This window comes from Pimephales promelas, chromosome 4, assembly GCF_988280905.1.
Source record: "Pimephales promelas chromosome 4, fPimPro1.hap1.1, whole genome shotgun sequence".
NCBI lineage: Eukaryota > Metazoa > Chordata > Actinopteri > Cypriniformes > Leuciscidae > Pimephales > Pimephales promelas.
Genome location: NC_142772.1, coordinates 25,395,587 through 25,408,055, shown reverse-complemented (window position 1 = coordinate 25,408,055; position 12,469 = coordinate 25,395,587).

Below are 12,469 nucleotides of genomic sequence, written 5' to 3'. Positions count from 1 at the left end.
AAGTTTGATTTGAGTCAGAAGTATGTGGTAATTCTTTATTAATTACTAATGGGTTCCCTATATTGTCACTTTGGAATACTGTTTCAGGTTCTAAGTAATTCCTGAAGGACTATCTAATAATTATTTATTAATTACTAATAAGTTCCTTATATTTTTACTTTAGAAGACTGTTTCAGGTTATAAGTAGCCTAATTCCTAGAATAATTATTTGATAATTATTTATTAATTACTAATGTGTTCCATATATTGTCACTTTAGAATACTGTTTCAGGTTCTAAGTAATTCCTGAATAACTATTTAAAAGTTATTTATTAATTACTAATAGGTTCCTTATATTTTCACTTTAGAAGACTGTTTCAGCTTATAATTAGCCCAATTCCTGATAATTCTTTATTAATTACTAATGGGTTCCCTATATTTTCACTATAGAATACTGTTCCAGCTTCTAAGTAATTCCTGCAGAATTATTTTATACTTATTAATTACTAATAAGTTCTCTATATTTCCCTCAGTCATTGCCTCAAATACATGAATTTACTCATTGGCATTCTATGCTGAGGAAAACAGACACACACAGTACTGTATATAAAATATACAAATAGCCTAATCTGAGGTTAGTTTTGTATGAGTGTTCAGTAGTTACTTCTTAGTTATTTTTCTTGAACCTTAATTAGTAGATAATTAGTAGTAGTTCTTCAGGAGGTATGACAGAATTCATTAGTTATTGAATGACAATATTGTATGACAGAATTCATTAGTTAATTCATTAGTTATCTAACTGATACTTAACACAATCATAAAATTATATTACATACTGATTAGTTAACACATCTTCCTTAGTAGTTAACAGTAGTGAAGAAGTAGATAATGAAGAATTACCTATTGGTTTGTCAATAATTCCTTATTAATTTTATTCTAAAGTGTTACCTTAACATTTATTTTGCAAGGGAGAATAAAAAAAAAATAATACTTGTAAATTAGTTACACAAATCATGAGCATGAATTGGGGCATGCCTATTTCACGAATTGTTGTCTATCAGTCTGCGGGTGTGAAATGGAACTTTGTGTTCCAATTTGAAGTTAGATCCCCAAACTGGGAATGGCACTGCAAAACTGAACATACCGAACATTACACACTTATTACATACAATTACATAATTCCACAATGTTATTGTCATTGCCTGTTATTGTCATAGTCACATCATAATATTTTCGTTTTTGCCTCGTTTCATTTAGTTCCTGTTAGAATTAAAGTCTTCCAAACACAAAGTTCCTTTTCTCTTTTATTGAGCATAATGAATGAATAAAACAAAAAGAAGAAAGATCAGCACTGAGGAGATAAAGAGCAAACATATTAAAGAGCATTATTTACAAACCAGTTATTCAAAAATGAATGGCACGATATCTCTGAAGATATGGAAAGCATTCTATGAAGGCTAGAATGCTTTCCAGACACGAGAAGTAATTTGGGTACCATGGCCAGAGACCATGTGCTCAGGAAGGCTGTAGAAACGAAACACAGAATACAGTAGGTGTTCGGCAGTCTCTAAGGCTGTGGGAAGCTTTGGTAATGGGATCAGTCGACATAGCTTAGAGAAGCGATCAACCCTATAGCCCTGTGATATTGGGAAGTCAGTAATAAGTTCAATGTGAGACCATGGTTATCGGGGATTAGATAATGGTTGAAAGAGGCCAACGGTAAGTTGTCTAGAAGGCTTGGTTAAGGCGCAGGTGTGACGATTATTGGTATAGGTGATGGTGTCTGCCTGCATAGTTCTCCACTAGCATCTATTTTGTAGAAGTTGCAGAGTGGCCGTAATACGTGGGTGACCCGAACTGAGGGAGGAATGAAACCAATGAAGAGCCTTCTTCTGCATTGTCTGTGGTGTGCAGATCTTATCTGGCAGGCAGTCTGGGAGATACGGTTCTTGTGTGATTTCAGTGAGGGTGTCCCACTGAACAGGAGCCTGAATTAGGGATAGGAATAATGGAGTGGAGTTAGATGGAGTTATTTTGGAGAGGAATTGCAGATCAAAAAGGATTCAGGGAGTGAATTTGCACACTCAGCTCAGCTTATCGTATCGTCAGTGAAAATCGCTTGGGTATGAACACAAAGACACTGCGAAAAATGTCTAGAAAAATGCTGCCAATAAGTCTGCGCTATAATCGCCCTGGTGTGCTCGGACCTTAATTTGTTCAGTGAGGAAGTTGGAATAAATTATAATTCCATAAATGTTAACAATTACCCATCGATTTAGCATGTTTTTGAATAGGTCATTGATGAAGGATTGGAAGACCAATCTGAATGGACCAAATATTCATTATGCCCACTGCTGGTGGAGAACACCGTCTTCCATTCGGCCCCCTCTCGGATTCGAATGAGATAATAGGCAGAGCAAAGTTTGAGTTTGGTCAAATATTTTGTGGTTTTTAGTTGTTCCAGGGCTGCAGGAACCAAAGGCCTCTACAAGGTCTGAATATTCGATGGGCAGGTTGGGTACTGTGGTTGATTTGACTTGAACTTTGGTGGCTCCATTGGCAATCGGTGAGATTTACTGTAAGTAGAGGGAAGGGCTGGGGTTGTCCCAACATGAAATCTGTTGCTCCCTCCATGATATCAGTGGGTTGGGTTGTAGCACCGGCAGACCAAGAATGACAGGATTGTGAGGTGAATGGGTGAGGTCAGTATGCAGGGCTCCCAATTGAAGAGTGATGTCCATAGTGGTGTCATGGATGTGTCCAGTCCATAGGGTGTATCAAAAAAAAAGTTCAATATAATTGCCTGCTACTCCTGAATCTAACATTACTGTGGTGGTTGAACGGGGCAGTTGGCTTGTACTGTCGATGCCCGGCTTGGCTGCAGTACAAGAATAAGCGCTGTCTCCAGTCTGGATTGCAGTTCAGTTCATATCAAGGTTTAAGCACTTGTAAAATAACAGCGTTAAAGTGTCATCTACCCACACAATCTGAGGGGATAGCTTGTGGAAGGAGAGAGCATTCTCAGCTGCCATGTTTCTTCCCTGCCGAACAGACAACAGTTGATCCCCAGCATCTTTACTCCCTTCAGGAATTCCAAAAACTTCACAAAAGCACTGAAGGAAATCATTAAACATGGAAAAGGCTGAACCATTGTTATTCCAAATAGCAGTTGCCCAGTCTAAAGCCTTTCCAGTGAGCAATGAACAAACAAAATAAATTCGACTCACATCAGTCGGATGGAGCTGTGATTGGTGAATTTCAAACATAGAGCACTGCGTGCTCATCGAATATCACTGGAATATCACTGAATGCCAGTCGAGGGTTAGCGGACACAGTGCTAGTGGATGTAAAGCTTGTTAGCAGGTTCATCTGTGGTGCAGGTGGGTCCGGTTTGGTAAGATGAAGACTTTGTAGTGTCTTGATTAGTTCCTCTGTTACTGACGTTAAAACGATTAAGTTGTTGCTGAGCTGCAGGTACAGTATGCTGGCATGGGCTAAGACTTCTGAAGAGCCGCTGAATCAATTGATCAATTTATGTCTTCTGTAACATAGACTCTGACGAGCTTGGGTCTTTATTATAGAAAACAATAGAATCAACCAAACAGGCAAGGGTTGGAAACTGGCAGAAGACATCCATTAGTGTAAAGGACGTAGGCCAGTGAGAGCTGCGTGTGATGAATGTTAGATGAACATTAGCGACTGACTCAAGCGGTTGTAGTGTTTAGCGCTATTGACAGCGTAGTCTAGCTATAGGGGTATGGGAAATCTAGACTGCTGCATCCCAATTCGCCAACTTATACTATGCCCTAAAAGTATGTACTCTTTTTGTCAAACAAAAATGTATATAATTTTGAGTGTAGAAAAAGAGTAGGCAAGCTTTGGGACATACTAGTTCGTCATCTTTAACAGACAGATCTGTCGCGTGCATCCTGTCACGCGCTGCCCTGTCAATCATCTTGATTCAATCTAATTAAATTTCCTACCGTTTCGGATAGAACTGTAGTGGGTCTTTCAAGCGGAGACTCTCCTAATGTTTTTCAATTTTATTGTAATTATGCATTTAATTAAAAGTTAATGGCTATACGTATCTTTACAAAAGTTCACAAAGCTGCTGCAGATGCAAAATATAATATATTTTCGTCAGGTCAGACTGATAATTAATCACTCAAAACCTTTTATCTAAACCTCTCTATATAACCGCCCGACTCGCACGTCCTACATGTCTGTTTTTTTTTTAACACTGTGATGGCACTGTAATGATGACAGGCAGCAGCAGTGTGCAAAGTACAGAGTGAGTTTTAGAGTGGGTTTTAGTTTCTATATTTAAAGTTGTTTTTAAGTGATCTGAGTGTGACGGTGATAATAATGACTCACCTCAATTTGACGGGTTGTTTCATCCTCTTTACACTGTTATGTAAACTTTTGGGCATACTCTGTGAACACAAGTCCCTCCCATACACCCGTGAGTTTCTCCTGTTCCTGTGCAACTCTGATACGGGCATCGTGGACCCCTCGACGGCTTTTTCACCAGAGATCATCCAGTCAGCAGCCGCCCCTCACGCAGAGCAGCAGAGTGGGGCACCCAAGACAGGAGTGAGGAAAAGGGGTAGCCGCGGTGGCGTACGGCAGAGACTGAAGCGACAAGGCTATCGTCGGATAGCTCTTCCTTCAATCATCCTTGCATGCAATCCAGTCCCTTCGTAATAAAGTGGACGAGCTCCAGGCAAAAGTAAAGTTCCTTTCGGAATATAGAAACACCTGTCTCCTCGCCTTGACAGAGACGTGGCTCAAAGAACAGGATCCACTCTCTGATCTCGACTGTGATGGGTTTGGAGAATCTGTCCGTCTTGACAGAGACTCCACAGTGACGGGAAAATCACTCGGTGGAGGCTTATGCCTTTACATAAACAAAAAATGGTGCAATACGGTGATTGTCAGAGAAACACTGTGTCCTTTGATATTGAACTTCCAGAGAGGAAGTTGGAATAAATTATAATTCCATAGATGTTAACAATTACCCATCGATTGAGCATGTTTTTGAATAGGTCATTGTCATTGATGAAGGATTGGAAGACCAATCTGAACGGACCAAATATTCATTATGCCCACTGCTGGTGGAGAACGAATGAGATAATAGACACAGCAAAGTTTGGTGAAATATTTTGTGGTTTTTAGTTGTTCCAGGGCTGCAGGAACCAAAGGCCTCTACAAGGTCTGAATATTCGATGGGCAGGTTGGGTACTGTGGTTGATTTGACTTGAACTTTGGTGGCTCCATTGGCAATCGGTGAGATTTACTGTAAGTAGAGGGAAGGGCAGGGGTTGTCCCAACATGAAATCTGTTGCTCCCTCCATGATATCAGTGGGTTGGGTTGTAGCACCGGCAGACCAAGAATGACAGGATTGTGAGGTGAATGGGTGAGGTCAGTATGCAGGGCTCCCAATTGAAGAGTGATGTCCATAGTGGTGTAATGGATGTGTCCAGTCCATAGGGTGTATCAAAAAAAAAGGTTCAATATAATTGCCTGCTACTCCTGAATCTAACATTACTGTGGTGGTTGAACGGGGCAGTTGGCTTGTACTGTAGATGCCCGGCTTGGCTGCAGTACAAGTATAAGCGCTGTCTCCAGTCTGGATTGCAGTTCAGTTCATATCAAGGTTCAAGCACTTGTAAAATGACAGCTTTAAAGTGTCATCTAGCCACACAGTCTGAGCGGCTAGCTTGTGGAAGAGTGGAGAGAGCATTCTCAGCTGCCATGTTTCTTCCCTGCCGAACAGACAACAGTTGATCCCCAGCATCTTTGCTGCCTTCAGGATTTTCAAAGACTTCACAAAAGCACTGAAGGAAATCATTAAACATGGAAAAGGCTGAACCATCGTTATTCCAAATAGCAGTTGCCCAGTTTTAGATGCAGAGAACCAGAGTGGGGCACCCAAGACAGGAGTAAGGAAAAGGGATAGCCGCGGCGGCGTACGGCAAAGACTGAAGCGACAAGGCTATCATCGGATAGCTCTTCCTTCAATCATCCTCGCATGCAATCCAGTCCCTTCGTAATAAAGTGGACGAGCTCCAGGGAAAAGTAAAGTTCCTTTCGGAATATAGAAACACCTGTCTCCTCGCCTTGACAGAGACGTGGCTCAAAGAACAGGATCCACTCTCTGATCTCGAGTGTGACGGGTTTGGGGAACCTGTCCATCTTGACAAAGACTCCACAGTGACGGGATGTCCGTCTTGACAAAGACTCCACATTTTACTTTTGCAAATGATACATTATTATAAGGAAAAATATATAGCTGTGAACCGATTGAAGCGCGTCTGGTAAATGCGCTGTTATTATAGTATTGCGCCATGGAACAAGCACACCTCGTTCATCATGCTCTTAAAGGATTAGTTCACTTTTGAAAAAACTTTTGCTGATAATTTACTCACCCCCATGTCATCCAAGATGTCCATGTCTTTCTTTCCTCAGTCGAAAAGAAATTAAGGTTTTTGATGAAAACATTCCAGGATTTTTCTCCCTATAATGGACTTCAATGGGAACCAGGTCCAACCGAGGTCCAAACGACAGTTAATAACAGTTTCAGATGCAGCTTCAAATGTCTTTAAACGACGGATGTCTTGAGGGAGCAGCTATCTGAAAAAGCCTTGGAGGTTCTACACAACAATGCAGGTCATCTGCATGTCTGTGGTGGCATGAACATGGCCCGTGATGTTGCTAGCACTTATCTTGGCGAATAAAACAGGCATGACCATCAAACAAGTTGGAGAATTGATTGAGAGGTTGATGGTGTAATTCACTGTTTCAATCCTCATGTCATTGTATGAACTGCTTTGTGACCATTGAACTCACGCCATCATGATCTTTTTGTTGGCAGGTGGAGAAGAAATACCATGAAAACATTTTTGGAGCCTAATAGCAGAGACATGCTGCGTCATGTAAAGTAAAATCACAGTTTTACCACAAGCTGGGGTACTGGGAACAAAATTTAAAGGTCCCATGTGTCATACGTGTGGTGCTGGCAGAAGAAGGCATACAGAGTCAAAGGCTCCAACTCAAAACATGTACTAAATTCCACACTATGTTTTTGGCTGCAAAATTGGATAGTGACTGGCACTAAGGGGTAACCCACCACCTCACCATGCACACAGTGATCCTTAACAGCTATGTCGAACTGATCTGAATCAGATGTCCAACTGAACCGAACTAAACTATGTCCAACGTTGCGCCTGAAGTGATCTCTCGCGCGTCTACGTCACGCATTGTTTACACAGAGATTTCGGAAGTTTTACCTTTCACTAAACATATTTAGATATATCGAAATCGTCTGCGATTAATTGTAATTGTCTCTCTGTGATTTCCTGAAACAAAGAGAGAGGAATTGTCCTCCTCTGTATCCGAGGGAGAGAACTGCCATCTAGATTGAAAAGGGGGGTGGAGTCTCTTAAGTCTGTGAGAGGAATACCTTGTTGTAAACCCACGCCTCATCGATGTAATACCCCTTCGCAACAAGTCAATCAAGGCAGTACCGATAACCGAAGACTCGGACCAATGAAGGGAAATGGGAAGGGTGGTACAAGACCCCGACGAAGAGTTCCGAGAAAATGCGCTCGCCAGTAACCCTCCATCTACTGGTGAGCATTGGCTCTTACTGGACATGAAAGAACGTAGTGATTAGGTGAGGCACAGTACATGCATAAACGGTTGCTAATCCTTCGTTCATGCTCTCTTGTAGATATGCGAAGACCTCCGAGCTCCATAGCCTCAGGCTCAGGTGCAAAAGAAGTCACAAGAGAAGGAGAGGGTTGCTTTGAAGAATCCAGCTAGCATGCCCAGCAATCCAGATCAAAATGTCTCTCAATACAGATGGCCAAGTTGATGAGCGCGTACAAACGAGATGGAACTTCTCGAGCAAAGATCTCATCCTTTACCTCAGGACTGAGCCCCTCCAGGAATCGGGCAACTAACGCCGGTTCGTTCCATCCGCTTGTGGTTGCGAGAGTGCGAAACTCAGTGGAGAAATCCGCCACTGAGCATTTGCCTTGACGAAGCGCGGAAAGTCTAACTGAAGCCTCCTCTCCAAAGGCAAAATGGTCAAATACGCGGATCATCTCGGCCTTGAAAAAAGAAAAACTGAACACAGTCATCTTCAACCTCCTAGTTTGCAGCTCCCCATTTGCGAGCCAGTAAGGAGGGAAATTACATAGGCGACCCAGGCTCGATCAGTGACATACGTTGATGGCTGGAGAGAAAAGACTTCACTTTGTGTCAGAAAAGCTTGGCACTGAGTGGGCTCACCCGAGTAACAGAGTGAATTATTGACCCGAGCCTCGGGTGTCTCTCGATGATCCTGGGTGGTATGCGCCTCCTGATGTTGGTGATGAAACCTTGAGAAGAGCGAAGAAACCTGAGACACTAAAGACTCAACAGCTTGTCGAGCAGCAGAAAGTTCTTTCTCATGCCGTCCCATAGCACCCTGGAGTTCAACAGCCAAAAATGTTTACCACTCGCTGCATCTATCGTGGCCAGATTATTTTGTTAAGGTTTGAAGAAAGGACTCAATAGCGAAGTGGCAGCAAATAGTCTTTAATTAACAGAAAGAGTGCTCTCCAGGTGAGCTGGACTCAAATGAGCAAACACAAAAGCCTCTTCATGGCAACAAATAGTCAGTAGAAACTTCAACAGGTCTAAATTATGATAAATGTTCAGAGAGGATTTAGCACAGGACAGGACTCAGACAGGATAGGATAGGAAGGCTAATTCACGCAGCACTGGCATGCAAAACGCATCGAATAATCTGGCGACAAAACAGGAGAAAAGCGGAGATGAAATATTATAGACAATTAGGAGAAAGGGGAAACCGGTGTGAAGAGGATAAAGGATAATGAACGGGGAGTAGGACCAGCTGGAGGCGATAAGGTAGAAGAAGAAGGAATGACAGGTGTAGTAATCAGTGAGTAGAGAAATCAGAGAGAGGGAAAAGCGAAACCGAAAGAAAGAACCAGGATCATGACAGCCTCATATAAGAGTTCCTCAGGAAACCTTTGTGGTTCCACAGAGAACCGCCCCCTTTTAAAGAGTGCCTAGAGGAGCAAAGTGAAGAACCCCAAATGGTTCCTCCAGGCACCTTATATTTTTATAGTGGCACCATCTCAGTATACTATCATTTGAAAAAAATATTGCAAGAATTAGATTAGATTAGCTTTGTTTGCAATCAAGACTTTGAGAAACTTTTGCATGCTTTCATCACCAGCAGGGTGGATTATTGTAATGGACTCCTTACCAGCCTTCCTAAAAAGACCACAATGCAGTTGTTGCTCATACAGAACGCAGCTGCCAGGATTCTGAGCAGAACCATAAAATATGAACACATCAAACCAGTCATCAGGTCTTTACACTGGCTCCCAGTTACATTTCGTGAGCTTAGAATTATAAGGCTATCTCTGTTTAGGGTAGTTCTCAGATATTAAGCATCAAAGTTTTTACATCTCAGCTGGCAAAACTGTTATGTAGTATAATCTTCTATTATAGCTTTATCTATTCATCTTTTTTTTTTTTTTTTACAAAAAAAAAAAATAACACCACACAGGCATTAATAAACACCTAATGGATCAGATTATGTCAAAAACTCAATTTCGACCAAAAGTGGAGATAGAACCTTATAATTCTAAGCTCACAATTTAGGATTGATTTTAAAGTATCATTACTGAAATATTAAATCATTCAATGGGCTAGGACCTCAATATATTGCAGATATGCTCACTGAATATAAACAGATCACTCAGATCATTAGGATCACATTAGCTAAATACCAAGGGTTCACTCTAAGCATTGCAAGTCCACTTTTATGCCAGCCACAGCTGGAACCAGCTTCCAGAGGAGATCTGGGGAGCGTTTCCCGAAAGCATCGTTTGCCAATAATGGTCGCAAGTTCAGCATAGTTCAACGAGTCGGTGTTTCCCGAAACAATCGTTCCAACGAACATTCGCAAACAGCATCTCAAAGTTGTGTGGTTTGAATGACAGCTCTCGACCTGTGGTTAGAGGCATCGTTTCTATATTGCATCACATTTGGACGTAATAAATCCTTATCTTGAGCAAGATAAGCAAGCTGAAATTCAGTACAATCGGTGCCTTTTATTTAGAAAACATACAAATGTAATTTACGTCTTTAATTGATTACCGATTTTGAAGAGTGGGCATGTGCGAACGTCATCTACTACGTAAGAACGGGCCAAACATTGAGTCTGGTAATAAAGCAAAATAACTGAGAACAATCAGAAATAGTCCTCAGATGACATGTCTGTAATTTATATTAAAAATCTACCGTTAATTGGATCTCAAACAGTTTCATTAAAAGTATAGTTATTACTCCACCACGTGTGAAACCAACGTGGTTTAACCATACTTTGCGAAAATGGGTTCGTGACTAGCTAGTTGATTTTTCCTGCGATGCATCGTACTATGGTAGTGAAGCAGTGTACAACATATTTGTACGGGAAACACACCCCAGAACATGTGCTCTTACAGTAGTCATATTCAAACCTAGACTCAAAACACATCTGTTTAGCTATATGCATTTACTGAATGAGCACTGTGCCACTGTTTGTCCGACTGTTTTTACTGTATTTTTTTTTTAATTTATTCTAAACTGTTTTAATTATTATTATTATTATTAATTATTTTTAAGTAAAGTACTTTGAATTACCATTGTGTATGGAATGTGCTATGTAAATAAACTTGCCTTGCCTTTACAGTAAAAGGAAATGATTCTTGTAAAAAGAAAGAAAAGTTTATATGTGGTTTTTCAGAAGCCAATGTGCAAAAACAGGTTATTTCCCACTGTGAAAGTATAGTGTGATGTGTATAGTGGATGATTAACATTAAACACCACACAATGGTAGCAATGGTTCAATAATAATAAGGAAGTAGGATATTACTCATGAGGTATTTTGTTGTGATTCAGGATTATTATTAGACGCAAAAGCATTCTTTATTTTATGAAATGTTTCCAATAAAATAGTTTTAATGCAAAATTAATGATAGGACAGTTTGTCTTTTTGCCATTGTGTTTCATAACATATTAGTTACAGCTAACCACTGGCAGTCCAAACCCTGCAATTAGTTATAATAATCTACCACAAGAATGACATTCCTGCCTGTAAACAAATTATTTCAAAGAAAGACAAAAGCTCCTCAAGAAGACAATCAGTTTTCCTTTGTGTATTTCTGAACATTGAACGTTTTCTTAACCTGTTATTTGTTTATACAACCTGAATTTGTTGTGATGCAATGCATAAAACACAAACAAACTATTTAATTGTATAATGTTACTACACATTTTGTTTTTCTTTTTTCAGTGACTGTAGAGTTAGTACACACCCAGTAGAGACTTAATTACAGTATCATCACACATTTTGGAGGACAACAATTTGTTAACACAAATTGACCCTAGTGTCAGTTTTAATTATAGTTTAACTTTCTATTGTATACTTTCTATAATCTATTGTATGAATTGACTTTAAAAAGGACAACAGAGGACAATCAGCAGATAGCAGATCTTATTCACCACATTTAATCCCTGTTAATGAAAAAAAAAAAAAAAAAATTCCCACAAGGTTCCCACACCTGAACAATCAATGGGCCAGACATTATAACATTCAAGGAACCAGAACTCATCTATTAAATCAAAGAGAAACTAAAACTGAGGAGATTGTTTTTTTTTTTTACCATGTGCCACGAACTGGCTTGACTCGATTATCCACCACAATGAGGCTTGATGGGGATAAATGATGAAATGCCATTTAATAAACACTAGGAACCAAACAGAGATATAGGTACATACCAGCACAAAAAGTTAACACAAGACGAAGAACAGACATAGATTAAACATTTAAATACATAGGATTACCAGGGGCTAAAGACAGGTGTAGGTGAATAGTTGTGAAAAAAGGTCACTATGGAAAAAATAATAATAGAATCAGGAACTAAATCGCAGGAACTGAAACTTCAAACCAAAAGAACGCCAAAATAAAAAGTCATTGAACACAGACACACAGGGAATAGTGACAGAATACCCCCCTTATGGAGCGGATTCCAGATTCCTCCTCCTAAAACTGACTGGTGCCTAAAATTTCATAATTTAATATTGTTTTTAGTAGTTTTATTAATTTTATAATCATTTGTAATCATTGTATTTTATTGATAATACTGTTCACATACTGTTCTGAATACATATGTGGGAGAGAGAGATTTGGGGTGACTTTGAGTGTATGCGGGAAGAGTTAGAGACTGAAAGTATATGCAGTGTATAGTTAGTTTCCACCGGCATTGGATATACATTCCAATGTTAATGATCTCTTGGCAAAATAACTGGTGTCTGGTCAAATTAATTAACAGCAAGGGGAAAGCAAGATTTTTAAATCTACAGTGCTGCGATCACCGGACTTTACAGCTCTGAGACACCTGGATTTGGTGGAGAGAAACTATTTTA